A 20,443-nucleotide genomic window follows, 5' to 3' on the forward strand; every position below is an offset into this window, starting at 1 on the left:
AGATAGATAGATAGATAGATAGATAGATAGATAGATAGATAGATAGATAGATAGATAGATAGATAGATAGATAGATAGATAGATAGATAGATAGATAGATAGATAGATAGATAGATAGATACTGTCAAGTGGCGAATGTTCGCCAAGAAATGCTTCGTATTCAAAAAGCAACTGGTTCGGGTTGTCTTCACACTAAGAAAATTGTTGCGTGGCGTTGCTTGCTTGAGCCGCGCACCATCAGAACTGGAGGGCGCTTAAGCTTCGCCTTTAAGAGTGGAACGCAATAGCATTCAAAGATCCCTGGCTGTTTATCAGGCTTTTTTCTCGTATATTCAAATTACAATCCGACGCTATCGTGCCTGTAGGTTGTAGGTAAGTCGTAATTTACGATTTTTCTGACGGATGTTTCTTTGAGAAATTCAATTTTTGTTCGCCAAACCCTTGCGCCACGCGGAGGGCCTATGTGGTGGGCATAACTTCTACATGTCGCGACACCTGGTGGAGTACAACGCAACTGCAATGCAAAGCTTGCACGTACGCTACTCGGCGCTCATCTCACATCGTGTGAGCTACAGTACAGTAACATTACAGGCCAGTTACAGTAACGTCGGTGATATAAAGAGTGGCAATGCAAGTGATAAAATTAAAACCGTCCAAGTGGGTGGAGAAAAATGATGTATTGGAGGAACTACAGAATAGGTTCAGGCCATGCAGACGCTTAGAGGATAATATGTTTGTACTAACTCAGTGCATAAAGATTTCAGTAGCTCAGGATATACCTTTATCGTTAGCATGTCTAGATATTAAAGGAGCCTATGTCAACGTAGGCAGGGAAATGTTATGGGATATTCTTAAGCACGAAGTAGAGGACGATTTCGTGGAGCTGCTGAGGGAAAAAAGGTCGAATTGGTAATGAAATGGTGGGAATTCACCAAGGATTGAAGCAAGGATGTCTTCTGTCTTCATTGTTATTCACGCTTTATGTTAAGGGTATAGAAATACGACTGGAAAACAGCGAATTTGGGTTTGATTCATCCTTCATGCGTAATGGACAAATGATGCAACAGAAGGTCCCTGATGGCCGGATATACGCAGACGACATAGTGCTACTAGCGGACAATGAAAAAGATTTGCAGAGACTTGCGAATGTCTGTGGCAACGAAGCGACAAATCTAGGCACAGAGAAATCTGGAATTATGATCTTTAATGACGATACGAGTAATTACGTGGTGTCAATTCAACAGCAAGTCAAACCCATAGTCAGCGCAATACAAGTACATTGGCATTGTAAGAGTTGGAGTCGGGCATATCAAAAGTGGTAGCTGGCCCATGCCGTCGTCCGCCTCATCCACGCTGAATACGTTGTTGAAGGGAGGAACAGGTTCTCATCGAGAACGAAGAGTACTGGGTTTATTTACAATATTTACATCAGAAGTAGAGAACGTTACGTCTCATCAGTCTAACATGACTGGATCGAAGCACTGGCTGCATCTCAGGGCAGATGGGAGAGCACTCCCGATGGCCCGCAAAAATCGGCTTAAAACCCCCTCTGGCCAAGCTGCCGTCCCACCATCCTCCAATCGGAGCGTCGAGAGTCACTGAAGGGTCCGCCTGGAGGGCGAGAGTGTGCCTAATCCCCCGGTGCCTTCGTTTCCCGACCACATTCGGAGAAGTGCCCTCGGGTACACACTGCTCACTCACCCACAGAAAGGAGGGGACCCTCGTAGACAGGTGGCTTCGCAATTGACTTGAACTGACGCGTCTGTTGTTCCTGGAATGGGCCAGCCATCGACGGGTTTGTTTGAAGAACGGCCTTGGCGGCCAGCTTGTCTGTCGAGCGGCCGTGAGAATGTGTCGTAGTAGCGGCCCTTTTCCAAGAGTCTCCTCTTCCTAGCGTCGTGGTCGGCGCCCGGATGACACGTACTCTTCGAAAGGTGTAGAGGTATGGTGTCGCCGCTGATCTTTCCCGGCGGGACGTTTTTCAGCCTCCCGAAGCGATTCGTCACAGACAATCAGGAGATACTTCAAGATCGCTGCCCCCGCTGGTCGCCGAACGTAACAGCATATACACAAACGAAGGAAGGACTTACTCAAGCAACCACCAAGATGTTCTGAAAATAAACGGGAAGCGGAATGCAGCAATAAGTATGAGGTGGTGCGTGGAATTCGGAAATGAGTAATGGTGCCAGCGCTAACGTTCGCAAACGCCATTCTATGCTTAAAATCACATATCTTGTCGGGGTTGGAAGTTAACCAAAGATCAGTAGGCTGGTTGGCTTTGGGAGCCCACGGTAAAACTACAAATGAGGCAGTGCAGGTGACATTGGTTGGGCCTCATTGGAAGTCAGAGAAGCACAGAGCAAAATTAGTTTTGAAGAAAGACTCGGGAACATCGATGACAATAAATCGCCGACTAAAGTGCACAAGTATCTATACCTGAAAAGTGTGGACACAGAATGGAGGAAGAGGTCACGAAAGTTGGCAGCCAAGGGCAGGATAATTGAAACTGTAAATAGACAACCAGGAGTCATCAGGAAGAGAGAGAGAGAGGAAGAAACGTTTATTGTTGAAACACTGTCCCGAGCGAGGCCCGATATCACCCTGAGGTGGGAAGGTTCCTTAGTCCAGGAACCCTCTGGCTTCGACTGCCCTATTGGCCCTGGCGACGAGTTGTCGTTGGTCTTCCAGGTCAATGAGGGCGAGCTTGGCCTCCCACGTTTCGACTAGGTGGTCTTCGTTTGCTTGTGGTGCTCGGTTCGCGTCCATTTCCGGCTGCATTTCCGTGTATTCATGCCACGGGAATTCCAGGAGCAAGTGTGCCAGGGTGTCGGGAACGTTGTAGAGAGGGCAGAGGTAGCCGTGGAGCGTTGGGTAGAGGTGGTGCATTATAGTTCCGTGAGTTTACGTATTGCTTTGTAGGCGTCTGAGGACCATGCTTTCTTCTTTGCCGAGGTTTGGGTGCGGTGGAGGGTACACGCGGCGTTTGAGCCTGTAGTGTTGTAATATCACCGAATAGTTGTTGGGTACGGCTTCCGCGTCTTATGACGCGGGTCGGAGAGCGTGTGGGGCGAGGTGAGCCCGGCTGACGTGCTCGCGGGCAGCGGTGTGGGCCGCTTCGTTCCCCTCTAGTCCCTCGTGTCCAGGTACCCACGTTACGCAGGAGTACCGGAGCGGAGTGCTACGTCGTTTTAGTGCCTTGAGTGCGTCAGCCGAGATGCAGCCCCTCGAGAAGTTTCTACAGGCGGCCTGAGAGTCGGTGAAAATGACTGCTGCGTCTGTGCATGTGGTGGTGGCGAGAGCGATTGCCGCTTCGTCCGCCGTTTCCGGGTTGCGTTCCTTGACGGTTGCCGATACTAACTCGTGGCCTCGGGAGTCTACGACGCTGAGAGCGTACGCGTTTCGATGCGGATACTTGGCCGCGTCGGCGTAGCGGGCGTCCGGGTCTTGCTTGAATGTTCGTTTGATGGCGTTGGCTCTAGCTTGCCTTCTACTCTTGTGGTATATGTGATGCATGTTGCGCGGGATGGGTGCAAAGCAGAGGGACTCTCGAACATCCGATGGGATTCGTTCTTTCTTGTCCGTGTCTGCGACGTACGTCTCACTGTAGTTCAGGTGTCGGAGTACTGATCTCCCGGTGGGTGTGAGCTTGAGTCGTTCCAGTTGGCTGGTCTTGTGCGCTTCGGCGAGCTCTTGCCACGTGTTGTGGATGCCTATCTTAAGGAGACGTGTAGTAGAGGCCATGGGAGGGAGTCCCAGAGCAACGTTGATTGCCTTCCTTATCATGATGTTGATCTTTTCCATTTCTGCGTTCTTTAAAGCCAGGCATGGCATGCCGTATATGACGCGGCTGGTGAGCAGTGCTTGTATTATTCTTAGCGTGTCTTGCTCCTTGAGGCCGCTTCTTTGGCTTGAGATCCTCTTGACGAGGCGCGGGAGTTGCGAAAGGGTGCGTTGTAGTCTTGGTAGGCTGGCCGCTCCGGATCCGTCCTTGTGAATGAGGAGTCCCAGTATTCGTAGCGTATCGACTTTCGGGATTGGCGTCCCGTTGAGGGTGACGCAGGGGTCGGGCTCTTCGTATCTGGGTGGCCTGCCTCTCGTTCTTGCTTTCAGGGCGAGATGCTCAGTTTTCTCAGGGGCGCAGCGGAGGCCACAATTTTGGAGATAGCTTTCGATGGTGTTTACGGCTTCTTGTAGGGCGCTTTCTTGCCTTCCAATGTTCGCAGCTCTTGTCCATAGCCTGATGTCATCAGCGTACATCGCGTGACGCAGATCTGGTATGGTCTCGAGGAGTTTGGGTAACTTGATCATAGCTACGTTGAAGAGTAGCGGTGAGCAGACCGACCCTTGCAGGGGTGCCTCTGTTTGGAAATTGGAAGCTTTCGCTGCGGATGTTACAGATCCCGACGGTTGCCGTGCGGTCGGTCAGAAAGTTTCTGACGTACGCGTAGGTCCTAGTGCCGCAGCCTGTGCTTTCGAGGTTGTTGAGGATTGCGTCGTGGCTGACGTTATCAAAGGCTCCCTTGACGTCTACTGCCAGTATGCAGTACTTGCTTCGATTGTTAAGGTGATCGAGGAGGCCTTCTTTCAGCTGGAAGAGTACGTCCTGCTTTGAAAGGTGCTGGCTGAAGCCGAACATGGTGACCGGTAGGTGGCCGTTATCTTAGGTACTGGGCAATACGGTCGTGCACCATATGTTCGAAGAGCTTTCCCGCGCACGCGGTGAGGGAGATCGGCCGTAGGTTCTTCAAGCTGAGAGGTTCGTTGGGCGATCTGGTGATCGGGTGATTGGGTATCATGGGGATCTCCGAGTGCTTCCATACAGCTGGCAGTTCTATCACCCAGCACTCGTTGTAGTACCGGAGGAGAGCCGCAGTCGCCTGCTGCGGTAGGTTGCATAGATGTTTGTTGGCAACCCGGTCTTTTCTGGGGCTGGTATTTCTAGTCAGCTTGGATAGGGCTACGTGGAGTTCGGCCTGCGTGAAGGGTCGGTCGAGTTATAGATTCGGTTTTCCAGCGTATACTTTGCTGCTACTTGAAGCGCGAGAAAGTGCATCTCCGCAGAGCTTAATTCTTTTGTATTTCTCGGAGGAGGTGTTCTGATCCGTCGTGGTTGTGGATAAGTCTGTGGAGATGTTGCTTCTGTTCCGCTTTCGTAGGTTCCGTGGCTAGGAGTGCGCGTAGGAGGTGCCAGGTCCTTTTGTTGCCCAGAATAGCCCATAACTTGTCACAGAAAGCGTGCCAGTTATGCTTGGCGAGTTAGTCTGCATATTCTTGAGCCTGCTTGGTAAGGAGAGCGATGCGTGTCTTTAGCTTTCTGTTGAGATTTTGTCGCTTCCATCTCTTTAGGAGGGCACTTCTTGCTTCCCAGAAGTGGGGGAGATGCGCGTCGACCGCGGGCGTATCGGCATCGAGTTGTTTGACCTTGGTGTGGCGTTCTGTTATATCTGGCACATTTTTGAGCCACTCGTCAATGTAGGTTATTGTTGCTAAAGTATTTCCATTCAGTTAGTCGTGCAATTCCGGTCTTGGTCTGTCTACGGGTGTGTGCTACATCTAATTGGAGGATATGATGATCGCTCCCTGGGGTTTCCGGAAGTCGACTCCACTCTGCCCAGGGGACGTCCGCCGTAAAGGTAAGATCGGGGTTTGTGTCCCTGGAGACGCTGTTTCCAATTCTCGTGGTCTGGAGAGGATCATTCCAGAGGGTGAGTCTCTGTTGTTGGGCGGCATCGTGCACCCTAGCACCCTATCCCTGTGGTGGTATGATAGCCCCATGCTGTGTGCGAGGCGTCTAAGTCCCCCACTATTACGACTTGGTGGCAATTCGTGGGCTTCTTGATTTTTCGTACAAAGTGATCGAAGTCTGGTAACTGGTCCCGAGGGGGGCTGTACACGCTGGCCACGAATAGGCTTTCCTGCGTCTTTCTTTCCGGTAAAACCTCGATTAGGGTGTGTTCTGTCTGGGTGTTCTCCATGTCGTGTTCTTGCGCTGTGATAGTTTTCTTGACCAGTATGGCAGTGTGTTGGGTTCGTGCATAAGTGGTGTATCCTTGCAGTCGGACATTCTGCGTGTTAGTTTCCTGTAGTGCTATGACGTCGGGTTGATTCAGCTTGATGAATTCTTGCAGGCAGGCGTGTCGAGGGTGGTATGATCGACAGTACCATAGCCATATGCGTATAGTTGAATGCTGGTTCTTCGCCTTGTGGTTAGGGGTAGCCATCGTCGATGGATTGGAATTCGCGTTGGCGATCGCGAGTGGGCGAGATGGAGCGAGAGTCGCTGTGGCTGTTCTCCCGCGCTTTCTTCCGAGTCATGTGGCGCGAATTGTTGAGCTGTTCATTGGTGAAGGAGTTTTTTTTTTACATGCGCGATAAAATTGTTGAGCTGTGGCGCGATCCCATCGATCTTGGCGTTTAGCATGGCGATCTTGTTTTCGAAGGTTGTGGCTGTTTTAAATGCGAAGCATTTCTTGGCGAACATTTGCTACTTTGACAGTATCTATCTATCTATCTATCTATCTATCTATCTATCTATCTATCTATCCATCCATCTATCTATCTATCTATCTAGCCGCCAACGTCTTCGTGATCTCATAGTCGTTTCGTTAACTTGGTATGTTCCAAAATTGGTATACCTGTGACACGAGTACATGACGAACATAAATGATATGTCATGACATGAATGTCTAGACATGCGTGTCATGTAGGTCATGAAACAGCCACCTAGGTCTTGGTGCTCTCATGGTCGTTTCGTTTACTTGGTAGGTACCAAACTTGGCATAGTACGACAGGAGTGTATGACAAACATAAGGGATGGGTCATGACATAAATGTCATGACATGCCTGTCATGTAGGTCATAACAATGATCCAATGAAAAATATTAACACTCAAAAACCACTGGAATGGGTTCCGACGTGCGCACTAAGTGAAGGAAAAACTAAAGGATCGTGGTAGAAGTCATAGTCATAAGCATGACTCAGCAAAAATGACAATGACTCAGCAAAAAAGATTAACGTTCAAAACCACTGAAATTGGTTTCGACGTGGGTTCTAAGTGAAGGAAACACTAAAGGATGGTGGTAGAAGTCATAGTCATGACCATGACTCAACAAAAACGTCAATGACCCAGCGAAAAAGACTATCACTCTAAAGCCACTGAAATTGGTTCTGATGTGGATACTAAGTGAAGGAAACACTAAAGGATGATGGTAGAAGTCATAGTCATGACTATAACATAGCAACAATGACAATGACTCAGCTAAAAAAGATTAACACTCAAAAACCACTGACATGGGTTCGGACGTTGGTGCTAAGTGAAGGAAACACTAAAGGAATGTGGTAGAAGTCATAGCCATGAGCATGACTCAGCAAAAATGACAATGAGTCAGCGAAAAAAAGATTAACAGTCAAAAACCACTGGAACGGGCTCAGACGTGGGCACTAAGTGAAGGAAGCACTAAAGGATTGTGGTAGAAGTCATAGTCATCACCATGACTCAGCAAAAATGATAATGACTTAGCGAAAAAAGATTAACACTCAAAAACCAATAGAATGGGTTCGGTTGTGGTACTGAGTGAAGGAAAAGGCTAAAGGTTGATGGTCGAAGTGATAGTCATGAGCATGACTAAGACTTTCGCCTTAAGGTCTCTTAGGTGGGGCTAAAGGGACTCCTAAGGACTCATGAAATGAATGTCACGACATGGGTGTCATGTAGGTTATGAAAGAGCCACCTACGTTTTGGTGCTCTCATGGTCGTTTCGTTAACTTGGTAGGCTCCCCGCACACTACTTCGCATAACATCGATTCCCACAGGGCGTGCGATCTACCGTTTTTTTTTTTCGACTGCTGATTGGTCGATTTTTTCCATCGTGGCGTGAATGTTGTTCATAAAGGCTTCTTGAAATATCAGGCACCTTGCATCTACTATGACTTCGACATCCGCCTTGGTCAGTGTCTGTTTATGTTTTCGAGCTCCTGGCATTTTTGATGCAGCTTGTCTGTGAGTTCTTGTTCTTCCTTGCATTTTTGGATCAGTTTGTCGGTGAGCTCTTGCTGTCTCGGTTGACTGCGGAGTAGTTTGTCTATGAGGTTTTGCTGGCTTTGCAATTGGCTGTGCTGATTCTGCAGTTTGCTCTGCTGGTTCTGCTGTTTGTTTTCGAGGACCCGTATGGCTGTGACTTCAGTCGACGAGGAGTCCAAGCTGCTCGTACGATTTGAGGCGCTCGAGCCATTTGCTACGTCGGCGTAGCTCGCGCGCTTGACCAAGCGGTAAAGCGAGGCATTTGGCAGTATTGACTTGGACCTGCTGCACCTTGGGGAGCTGCCCGCACTGATATGGCTCGAGCTGGCGGCCGAGGTGCCCATCATCAGAAAGCAAGTGAGAAAAATGGAGACAGTTAATTGGATGCAAAGAATGTAAACAAAAATGACCATGAAGATTTACAAGAATCAGAAGAAATAAATTAGAAGGAAAACTGTCAGCCCTTCCACTGGGGTGGAGATGGAAGACGAGCGTTACTGTACTATGGTGGGAAATATGTATTTACAATTATGACTATTAAGATGTGATGGTGTAATTGTGTAATTGGTTATTCGAACTATTAAAGAATGAGAAATATATATGATCCGGTGGTTTTCATTTATTTAGTGACCAACGGGATTTAGTGACCACAAATATTGGCACGTTCTTCATAAACACGTCACCAACGCCGCGCGCGGTCGGTGCGAACGGGGGCAAAACGCCGCCGCCACTGACAACAGTTGTGCGCGTTGTTTGTGTGACCGCCCACAAGCACTGTCTGAACGCTGGCTACGGGACGGAATGGCTAAACGCCGTTGTCGACACTGTTAGGGGAGCGGCGGGCGAGAGCCCAGAGAGTGTCGGTGGCACTAAAGTCCCTAGATGTTCTGCTCTCTTAAAGAAAGCAATATATATATATATATATATATATATATATATATATATATATATATATAGTGACTTCAGGCGGCACAGGCGGCAGAGTCCGGCAGGGCTGCGCGCATGCGCCGCAGTGGGAGAGCGGGCACGCACACGCAGAGAGAGAGATATTGTGGTTGTGAAGAGACGAGGCTCTATTTTCTGTAGCCCTTTAGGGAGCATGCACACGCACAGTCTAGGGTGCCTCGATGCAGTCTTGGTTGCCGCGATAACCTCCTCGCCCACCACTCCCCTTCCTCTGGGAAGTCGCGTTTGCTCTCCGCCGTGCGGTCGCTCCCCGTGAAAGCACGCGTTCCTCGCCCTCGCGCGCTTTGACTCGCACATACAGCATACGGCCAATGAGAGTTTTTTTTTCTATTGCCGGACGCGACAATCGAAGAGTGAGCCCTTAACAGCTTCGCTGTAAAAATCTGTACGATAACACAAAGGGCAGTGCCTTGCTATTTCAGGCCGGTGCTCGAGGACCAAAACATGCCGGAGCAAATATTCGGAACAAGACGAGGCATGTGTATGCTGCAGTAAAGACCCAGAGACTACTCAGCACATTCTAATGGAATGCGACGGGATCCACCCAGCGAGAACCGTAGGTAACATGCAACTTCCAGAAGCGCTTCGGTTTAAAGTGGAAGGAAACATAAACACATCAGCCGTAGAGATCAGCAAGAGACGATTAGAGTACTGGTGGAAAAATAGCAGCGAAAAGATGGATACGACCTGATCTCTTAAAATCATAGGCAGCGGTACAAGGTAAATTTTTGAAAAAGACAAAATAATGAGAGGTATACAAAAATGCTAGATAAAGAACATGTATAGCATACATGATTAAACCATGCAGGCTAGGTGATTATTTGTCACCGCCCAGTTTCAAAGGGGATGCCATTAAACCATCCTCTTCATCATCATCGTGACAAGCGGCATGATACCATGCTGCTGCTGCTGATGGTGGTGATGATGATGATGATGAAGGTTAGGATTTATTGGCATCCCCTTTGAAACAGGGCGGTGACAAATAGTCACCTAGCCTGTTTGGTTTAATCATGTATGCTATAGACGCTTTTTTTATTTTAGCACTTTTGTATACATCTCCTTACTCTATTGGAACTAGCTCGTAACAGCTTACGCTGTAAAGAATGTAGCAGAGTGAACGAGTTGGAGCCTATATGCTGCGAAGTTTTGCGTGAGTACATGAAGAGTCGAAGCACGAGTTCGTGTTTATTGATGCCCGCACAAAGTGACACGGAAGGCTTTATTCAGGCATTGTAGAGAGGCTCGTTTGGAGCGCAAAAAACTACTCGCATGTCCGCCCTGTCCGCTGCCTCCTTTAGCCTATTTGGAACACCCCATGCACATACGAAGAATAATAACGGCTTGGTATGCAGACGCCAGACATTACCAAATCCTGACGGAGAGCTTACCACTGTAGCTGAAGAGAAAAGCGTACAGTCATTGCATTGTACGAGTGCTAACATAGCAGAACATTGGAGGTTAACAAAGGAGCCCGAGAACAAGTTAAAGGGACACTAACGAGAAAAATTATATGTTCTTCAGTAATTTACGCTTTTACAATCAAAAACACCACTCTTGCCATGAAGACGCTTGGTAAGTCAGAAAAAGCGCAATAACAAAAGACGTCATCTATTCTGACAGCGTCTTCTGGGGCCTAGTTAATTCTTTAGCGGTAAAGATAGCCTCTATTGTGTTCTAAGGGAGCCAAGGATTGAACATGGAGAGTTTCGTGAAGGTTTGCTGAGCCTAAATACAAAATAAATACTATGAAGTCAGTGACGTCGAAGTCATGTACCAGCATGGGGGATTCGGCAATAAATTCAAAAACTGAAACTTTCACCATCATTTTTTTAATTCTAATCATCTACAATTATTTCAAAATGAACTATAACAGAGCTTTCAAAGAACGCTTTATCCGTCTAAACTGATTTAGTGTTTTGCTTTAGTGTCCCTTTAAGTACCGCACAAAGAGCGATGGAACGAAAAATGTTACGGGTAACGTTAAGAGACAGGAGGAGAGCGGTGTAGATCAGAGAGCAAACGAGGATAGCCGATATTGTAGTTGACATTTAGAGGGGGGAAATGGAGCTAGGCAGGCCATGTAATGCGTAGGATGGATAACCGGTGGACCACTAGAGTTACAGAATGGATACCAAGAGAAGGGAAGCGCAGCCGAGGTCGGCAGAAAACTAGGTGGGGTGATGAAGTTAGGAAATTTGCAGGCGCAAGTTGGAATCAGCTAGCGAAAGACAGGGGTAATTAGAGATCGCAGGGAGAGGCCTTCGTCCTGCAGTGGACAAAACTGGACATGAAAATATGATGATGATGATGAAGATGATGATGATGATGATCGACATACTGGATGAGAGCTAGTCTTGATCTGTCGACCTCGCTTTTGCGGGGCCAAATTCCTTGATGCAAATCGATTAGGCTATATGTCAGATGTACCGGAAGACATGCAGAGAAGACCGCCAGTACCGGCGGGCCAAACCTCGTATGGTGACATTTCCGTTGGACATTTATTGTACTTCTTCCCGGCTTCTTTCAGAGCATCACCTTCTCACAGGGTGTGGGATGGTGGGAGCACCTCTGAAAATTGATTGTGTTTTATGGAAGTGCTTCGGAGATATGGCTGCTGACTTTTTAAACTTTTTTTTTAGACGAGTGATTGAAACACCGTTTCTTGTGACACTGCCATCATTTAACATGCCAATTTCTGCAACTTTTCCTACTTGTAACTGTTTACGCGACTGTCGCCACGACACACTTCCCTTCTACGATTAACAATAAGGCGAAGCAGGCGACGAATGAATCAATAAATGTAAGATGTTCACTACTGAATTGCTCTTACAAGTATAGTGCAGTGGCCGAGCTTTGGCGTTGCACTGCTAATCCCGAAGACGCAGGATCAAATACCGGCCGCTGTGGCCGCATATTCGATCGGGGCGAAATGCAAAAAACGCCCTTGTACAGTGCCGTTGGGTGCCCGTAGAAGTCAGGGTTGGCACGTAAATGCCCAGAATTTGATTAAACTAATTTCAATAATTGACATCAACCTTCTCTATCTACCCACGGAAGGGGAAAGCGGGGAAGTGAGCAAGGTACGAAAGGTAAGAAGACACCAAGTATCCGCGAATCAAAAGGACTAGAATGCCCCCCCCCCCCAAAAAAAAAAAAAAAAAAAGTTGTTAAAAAGAATAGTTTAATCTTTGTAGTTTCTTAGTGTCTCGGTTTCTTTCTTTTAATCTTCTTGTCTATTATGTTTTCTAAATTTATTTAATTTTACTGTCTTCTTGCTTAATTTATTCAGTCTTTCCATCCCGATACAACTTATTTAGTTATTATTTTTAATTAATTCCTTTAATTGCAATGGGATTTTCTTCTTTCTTCATATTTTATACGTTTTCTTTCGTTCATTTTTCTTTATTTAGTTCGTCCCCTCTTGCTTCCGTTCATTTCTTCTATTTTCCATCCTCTTGTCGTGCTCATTTCTTCTTTCTTTTTCTTTCTTTCATTGGGTGTCGCGAAGAAAAAAGAGAGAGAATATGTTACAGAGGTACTTAAGTCTCCGCACGTGCATTGAATGCAAAAGCACTCTGGGTGTTACGACTATATCGATGTCCATATTATGCCGACGCCCATGCCACGTGACATTGTCACATAACGTCATCACTTGGCCATGTGATCTTGCAACTTTAGGTTCTTTCTTGGTCACGTGACTACGTCACACGACGTGATCACTCGGTCATGTGCTCGAATAGGCCAAAGTAAATTTTGGGCGGTTCTGACCAACTAAATTTTGCGAGTGGACCAACTCAATTTTGGTAGTGGGCCAGGTTGGTTTTGAACGTGGGTCAACTCAATTTTCGAATTCTGCAAAGTCATCATTTTTTGGATGTGGGCCAGGTCGGTTTTCATTGACATTGAAACGTGCCGTCATCACTTGGTCACGTGGGTTTTGGTACCATCGGATGTAAACGCCGGACGCCGGATTTACCGCTTCATGGGGCATATAATGCTTTCGCGTTAAAAAAGGCGAGAAGAAACCATGCGAGCACGAGCACGGAAGCATTACACAACCGGCTTTAGGACCGATCGCTCTGGAAATTGAGATACATGGCAGAAGCGAGCGACTGCGAAGAAGAGTGCAGTCTAACGGCACAAAGTAATGAAACGCTATACGCGTATTACATGCACATACACACACACGCACACGAGCTTTGGTTGTGACATCTGAATAACCAACTGCCGCCTCACAACGCACTACCGTGAATCCTGTCTCCTGTGCTTTCGTCGGTCATGTGTACTTTCCGGTTCGGTTTTTATTTCAGTGGCCGTACACGTCTTCTTGCTCCGTCCGTGGCGGGACTCTCCGGGGGGTGTCGGCGGCAGGTGATTCGTCAGGGGGGGAGCTTCGTGCTCCGTTATGCGCTGCCGCTTGTAAAACGACCGCAAGCCGTGTAGCGGGCACCTAATTGCCCGCTAAGCGGCTCTCGCACACAGCTTCCTTCAGAGGCAGAGACGCTAATTTGTGCCTTTTGCTGTGCGCTGACTGCTCTCTTGAGCATGTTGTGGACTGGGGAAAAAAAAAAAAAAAGCGGGCGGATAGAAGAAGAGACGTTGTTCATACCTTGTATTTGTGATCATTAATGTTCATTACTCCCGGCAGGTTCGCTAAGAGTCATTACGCTAACGAAGTCATTACGCATAGTTGTTCTTTAATATTTCCTGATGTTTCCGGCTGTTCCCTCGTGATGTACTAATGCGCGCTCTATTTATGCCATTTGGACGCCTCGTTCACTTACTTGGTGCCCGCGGGTTCAGTTTTGCAACACGAATCGCGCGCTGTCACGCGCCGTTGTTCACTACTAAGAGCGCTGGCACAAAATGTGCCGGTGTGTGTCTTTTGGAAGCATATTTAGGTAGACTTAAGAGGAACGCTGTTGCCGTTGCTCTTTTGTAAATGGTCACAAAATGGTAGAAGTAGTTACGTAGTGTGAGGTACCGCATCCTTCGTTATTAGCTTACCACTTTAATTAGAACGGCGAGTTGTAAAACCCAGCCGCAACTCTTTACCTTTGTGTATAAAAAATTGTGACTATCCACTTTTCAGGACTACGTTTCCCTGAGCTGAAAACACGTATTCTCGTGTTGAGAGCTATTATGAGCATCAAGAGACAACACCAGAAATGTCGGAGCACGTTAATTACGAACGGTATGCCGTGAATGCGTGCGGGGTGGAGCGAGTGAAAAGCGTGCCACTATGTTTGAATGTAAGCTCGTTCGATGTTTGAAAAAGGTCCTGAAAGTTCGGTCTCAGTTTTCATCTGTCCAGGAAAATACACCTGTAGACGTACAAGGAATAAACTGGGGAACACAAGCTAGACGTCTATTAGACGTCTATATGCACATTTTGTTTGACTGTAGATGAGGTCAGTAGCGACAAATTCACTTCAAAGGATGGCTCGGACAATAATTGTGAAAGGAGAGGCGTAAATGTGACTTAACCACGTCGCTGTGCTCAGTACTTCTCTCGGCGCGCTTTGTAGTTGTAGCCACCATGCACACTGATTGAACAGCCAACTCAGCCTGTAACTAGTTACCGTGAGTTACTTCGCACTTCCCGCATTGGTTCGCTCGCTATGGCGTTCGTGCGATGAGCACTGCTCGCGGGTTCGTCTCCCGACTGCGCCAGATTTCTAAAACGTTCGTGTATCCAGCGTTTGGTGTACGATAAAGAACTCCAGATCGTAAAAGTAATCCGGAGAAATACACTGAATGGTCAGTCGCGGCCCCAGTGCAACTCTGCGACGTTAAAGTCAGTGTAAGGACGTTGGTCAGTCGGTCGGTCGGTGATATCCAAAAGGTTGTGCCCATCAATCTCGTTCCCTCCATCTCTTTCTTCGTAACTACAGGCTAAGTTACAGAAGAGTCGACGGAAAAAAAAATACTAAATTTTGTCTGCAAGCAATGTACGTCCGTTGCCCTTACCTCAGCTGCCTCTCTCTCAGGGGGATTTATTGAAGCGTCCTCACCCGCCGCTCTTTCTTGGACGGGTGCTCATGTGTCTAACGTCGTAGTGTATGCTCGTAATAATAATAATAATAATAATAATAATAATAATAATAATAATAATAATAATAATAATAATAATAATAATAATAATAATAAGAATAATAAGAATAATAATAATAATAAGAAGAAGAAGAATGTGCTCCGAGAAAGCTCCATCGTTCCCTCTGACGTCTAACTTCGTCGCCCGTGCTTACTTCGCCCCATTTGCCAGCTTCGCCGGGTCGCTCTAAAGCGCGCGACAAGCGCCGACGCGTCATTCCGCATGACAAGCCGGCGAAGCCGCAGTATATGGGAGAGCGGGCAGCAGCAGCAGCCCAGCCCTCCTGGCCGGACACAGGCACGGCGCTGTTATGCACATTCGCTTTCTTTCTTTTCACTTTTCTTTCCGAAGGACCCGTTCTCTTCGCTCTTTTATAGCCATGGGACCGAACAGGACGACTTGCGGTGGCATTTTACAACGCACACACACGCAGAGAGCACGACGTTCGAGTGTGAAACGGAAGGCACGCAGAAAGAGCAGAAAAGTCGCTCAAAGGGATGTCGGCGGTGGGGCAGTATTACGACGACCGCTCTTCTTTTGTCGGCATGCATCTCTCAAACCGAGCTGGCGCAGCAGCTCAATCATAGCCTCCCCTCGGCGACGTCGAATGGATTCTCCCGGGGCCTTCCCGGCGTGCGTCGCTCCGGCCGTGGCCCGCTCGCGCGCGCTCTCCGCCGCTCATGTCGGCGGCGTCGGTGACTCGCTTCTCAGGAAACTGCCCGGACGGTGTCGGCGACGATCTGTCTTGTGCCGCGCGCTCGCGGCTGGCACGGGCGAAGGCCATGGCCGTGTTGTGTCTGCGTCGGATGCTCGGACAAGCGTCCTAGCGCGCCGTTGTCGTGTGTCGCGCTGCGCTGTCAAAGGCTGGAAAAGCGCGCGCGCGTGAGTGCTGCTTTGCGGTGTCGACTCGCGCGTGCACCGGTGGCTGTGCGTCGCGCGTCGTCCAGTCGTGCTTGGGCTGGTGGAGGTGCCGACGACAAAGGCCCTCCGGTGTGTGACAGTTCTGCGGACCTTGAGGCCTCCTCGACGCTGACACTTTCGTGTCGACCCTGCGTCGTCGTCTCCACTGTCCGAAGAGCGACAGACGAGCGAAAGGTGAGCTACATTTTTTTTTTTTTTTTAATTACGCGCGGAGTTCAATTTAGCGCGCTAGCGCTGCGCCGAAATGGCTAGTCACGAGCTCCTCCGGCAAATGCGCGCGTGCGAATGACGCGCGACGACGTGTTATGTCATTCATTAACATTGCTTTCAATGATGGCATCGTGAGAGGGTGTGCGTGCGTTGTGTTCGGAATAGAGAAACGCGTATGCGACGGTCGATTTCTCTGTGGCTTCTTGCCGTTTTGGGAAAGTTTACTTTTTCTTCTTATTTGGCGAGTATTGGACCTCCTATTTTGTTGTCAAACAGAGTGATCCGCACCAGTGACCCCATATCACTAAGTTTGTGAATTCACTTAGCCTTATTTTGTGGCTGTTTAACGTTCTTGATAATATATGCTTCCGGATTTAGATATCGGGCTATCGTTTGCACGTCACGTTTTGCAGCGAATGCAATTTATCAGACAAGGCTGAGTTTCCATTGGACGAATATTATCCACGCAGAATCGTTCTAGGGAATTCACTAAATGTTCAAAAAAAATAATAATAATAACTTATGTACTTTTATTTTTTATCGGAGGGAGGCGGTGGTTATTGATGTCTGATATTTTTTTATGCTATCTTTGCCGTGCTGCCTAAGTTACTTGAGATCACACTGCATGTGTAAAGTACACATAGTCCGGGTTCGGGTCACTCTCTTGAGTTCCACGTGGTTGTGTGGTTGGTTGCCTAAAAACAAAACGCCGAATGAAGAAGCCCGATCTGCGATTTGCGAAACGTAAAGATTTGACTTCATCGTAATCAGTAACGCCAGTAGATGTTCGTGCGCAGGCGGATGTTGGGTTTTTCTAAGCGTTATGTTTTCCTCTGCAGAAAAACTAGCGCTGCTGCGGTCTTCGTTAGCGCACATAAAATAGTGGGCCAGAATGTCAGCGTAATCGTTCGGTGTATTTCTCTCGTAGTACTCCATAGAACTCTTAGTGCTCCATGGAATTCGGTGTTATTTCTGTTTGCTTCAGCTAGGTCACTTCTCACACCACCACACATGATCGCCTCAAAGCAGAGAGTTGATCCTCTTGCGCACACTGCGGAAGTGGCTCTTTGAAGCAACGCTCGCTCCACTCGCCTCCCCCCCCCCCCCCCCCTCTCCTCACCCACACCTACTCCTTTACCTTTAAAACAAACGAAACGTCGGCGAAGGATGCTGTCGTGTTTCGTGGGCCAAGGGACTCGTATACAGGAAGCAATGTCATAGACAGGACAAACATTTATCAACGGCAGACGGCACCATTACACTTTCGAGGAGCTACAAGACACTGAACTGTTTATATACGGTCCACGCAGTCCACGACTCACGCGAGTTGTCACAGCGCGTGTCTCACTGACGATACGATGTGTCTGAGTATCTTCGTACGAAGGTCACTCACAGTACTTGACGATGTCGGAGGCGTCGGCGCTTGTAGACTTGCAGCGCCGTTTGTACGACGGAATCGTACAGGCGGCCAGCACACGAGCAGATCAACTGCCCGAGCGATAGCGCGGCAGGTTCCACGCGGTCAGCAACGCGGCACCGTGGCCACGACCCCAACAGGCGGTTGTGCCGGACCGTTTCACGCGTACCGCTGGGCTCGAACGCTCGTTCACCGCAGGAACAGCACCGACCCGTTCAGTCTGGTCCGCACCTCCCTCTGGCCGGAACACAGGCTCACCGCAGGACACGCCAGTCTCGTCCCGGCTGGTCTGGTAGCACCGGCTCGGTCCGTGACGTGCCTCAGGTTGAACCCGTACACGCCCTGGCTAGCCTGGCAGCGCTAGCTCAGCCGTTCCGAAGCCCCCGAGCTTCCATGCACGTTCGTCACGAACTCGCGCATTCGCTTCTTCGTGGCTTCCGTTGGCTTCTTCCAAGTTGCCATACTAGTTTCTTACTACAGATGTCTTTACAACTACAGTCGGGTACAAAAGTTTGCAGGACGTGGCTTCCATGGCGAATGCGAATTTCTGCTCCTTCGAGGCATGGTGATTCTAATTTTACGAAACACATCGTAAAATAACTGCTTAGTGATTGAATTTTTACGGTTATGTCGCCGGTTTCGCGGGAGTTCAGCTTTTTCGTAAAACCCGTGTCCGTTTAACTTATGTGGCCCACTGTGCAACGCTTCTCAGAATCGCGGAGTTCGTCGTGGCTCCGCATTTACGCATTCGAGAGCCCACCTCGGAGACGCGCGCGCGGTGTTCCTTTTCTAGTCGCAGTAAATTCCGGGTGTAATTACTTTTCGTCACAGCTCTTGTGAGCGCGGGGGTTACCCGCCAATACGACGAGGTCAGGCCGCAAACGGGACGCCTCATTAAACAGCGCCGATACAGGCGCTGCCGAGCGCCGTCTTTTACGCGCGACGAGCCGGTGGCGAAAGCTTATCGGCTCCCGTGCGACCCCCGTTCCCTTTGACCGAGCCTAGGGGGGCCCCCGGTTTGGGAGGAGGAGACCCTCCAAGTGCTCGCGGGTCGCGACCGTGGGGGGGAGAACGGGCGCGAACGTTACCGCATTTTTGCTCCTTTCACTTTTCCTCCTTTTGATCTGACGATGTTCGCGCTTTCTTCCTTTCCCACTGCGGACACGCCCTCCGCGAACAGTCAGTCGTAGCACATTCCCGGGCTGTGGGTCTGTCGCCCGGGGAAGCTGCCGTCCTCCTCCGGGGACTACGTGAACCGTGGCCTGCCGCTGCCTGTCCGCTCGGCTCGGCCACTCCATCAAAGGCCGTCTCCGCACTTGTGTCCCCTCCGAGCGTTTGCTGCTGCGCGGAGACCCGACTTTTGCTTCGCACTATTTCTCCCTTTCTCTCTCTGCCGATGTGTACATGTTTGTTTACTGATTCTCCGCCCCTTGCTTTCTCCTTTGTTTATATTTTTGTTTCGTGTTCTTGCGCGTGTGTGTCTCTGCGTCGGTTTTTCGCTCGGTCCCCTGCCGCCCCGCTGCCTCGTACGGTCCCCCCGTCTAGCTTTCGTACCTTTGTTTATGGGGTTCCGGCCTTCATCAGTCTGCTCGCTATCTTGCGCGAGGTTTCTGTAGCCCCGTCTGTTTTGGTTTTCGTCGAGCAACTTTTTGCACGAAAGAAGTAAACACACTTGAGGCGGCGTCGTTTTTTTTTTTTTTTTTCCTCGCACGCACTTCGCCTTCTCACGAAGCCGTGTAGCAAAATCACCGCCGGTGGAAGTTCGTTTTGAGAGGCGTGCGCGCGGTCGATTCAAAGGAAAACGGCGCCCTGACCGAGACGACGAAGATTGCTGACTGACTCTCGGATTCTGCGTTTGCGGATCTCCACCGCTTCCTCCGTCTGCTCGTCCTTGTCTCGCCTGTGCACGTGACCTCGCCCTGCCTTTGTCTTGTCCTCCTGCGCCTGTCGTTGCTGCAGTGGCCGTAGTCCCGTAGCCCGAGACGGGCGTCACTCGACGACGCTGCTCCGCCGACTCCTCTATGAGCTCGCTCCGGAAATGCCGCTGTACCGAGACGACACGCCTCCCCCTTCTTTCGTCTCTTTCTTCGAGAGCGCCCACCGGCAAAACTTTCGGCCCGTGCAAGCAAGGAGGCGATGCAGCAGACAGCGCTTTTTACCGGTCCCACTGGAAGCAGAATGACGAAGCGGGCCATGCCGTGTGCATTGTGTTCAATCAGCTCCATATTTAATCCAAACACGCCTATTAAGCGCGTGTTTATTTATCCTGGGTACTGTCAATGTTGGTTGGGTCACGTACCTTGAATGTGCTAGCTTAACGCATATTTCTTCCAAAGCGTTCGGTGTTTGCACATTTTTCAGTCCGTGTTTGCTAGAGTCTTGCCGCTTTAGGAGATGTGTCCTCGTTGTTCGTGTTAATTATGACGGCGGCTGTACTTTACGTGTTGTGGTATAGTGTCCCATGCGTATGCTTCGATCGAGTGCATGTACCGTTAGGTGTGGTTGAGTGATTGATTGATTGATTCGTTCATTCATTCATTGGGTTTCACACCCTATAACAACATCAAGGGTTCAAGAGAAACCGTAAATGGGAGTGCTCCGGATGAATCATTGACCGCCTGAAGTTTTTCTCTTCAACGGGCACCGTTTTCTTGCGGACGCCACTGCGTAGAATCGAACCCGTCACCTCGTGTTCAGCAGCACAACGCCATGGTGACTGAGCCGTCGCGGCGGGTATTTCCTATTTCCAAGCTATCACCGTTCGAGCTCAGAAACATTCTCGCCGACAATAGAGCAGTCTCATCAGGCTGCCCGT

General features: G+C 49.1%; 2 protein-coding genes across 3 annotated transcripts in view; one reads left to right on the plus strand and one right to left on the minus strand.

Annotated features, from left to right (window-relative positions):
* The window catches only part of LOC119456414 (putative deoxyribonuclease TATDN2), a 362,817-nt gene that overhangs the window by 112,340 nt on the left and 230,034 nt on the right, over positions 1-20,443 (minus strand). The gene's annotated exons all lie outside the window — the stretch shown is intronic.
* The window catches only part of LOC119455274 (LHFPL tetraspan subfamily member 2a protein), a 130,253-nt gene continuing 125,461 nt past the window's right edge, over positions 15,652-20,443 (plus strand). Inside the window, exon 1 of one of the 2 annotated variants that reach the window (XM_049668677.1) lies at positions 15,652-16,175. The gene's annotated coding sequence lies outside the window, so the exon portion shown is untranslated. The remainder of the gene's footprint in view (positions 16,176-20,443) is intronic. The other variant, XM_037716677.2, reaches the window with a different exon arrangement.

This window comes from Dermacentor silvarum, chromosome 6 (assembly GCF_013339745.2).
Source record: "Dermacentor silvarum isolate Dsil-2018 chromosome 6, BIME_Dsil_1.4, whole genome shotgun sequence".
Lineage (NCBI taxonomy): Eukaryota > Metazoa > Arthropoda > Arachnida > Ixodida > Ixodidae > Dermacentor > Dermacentor silvarum.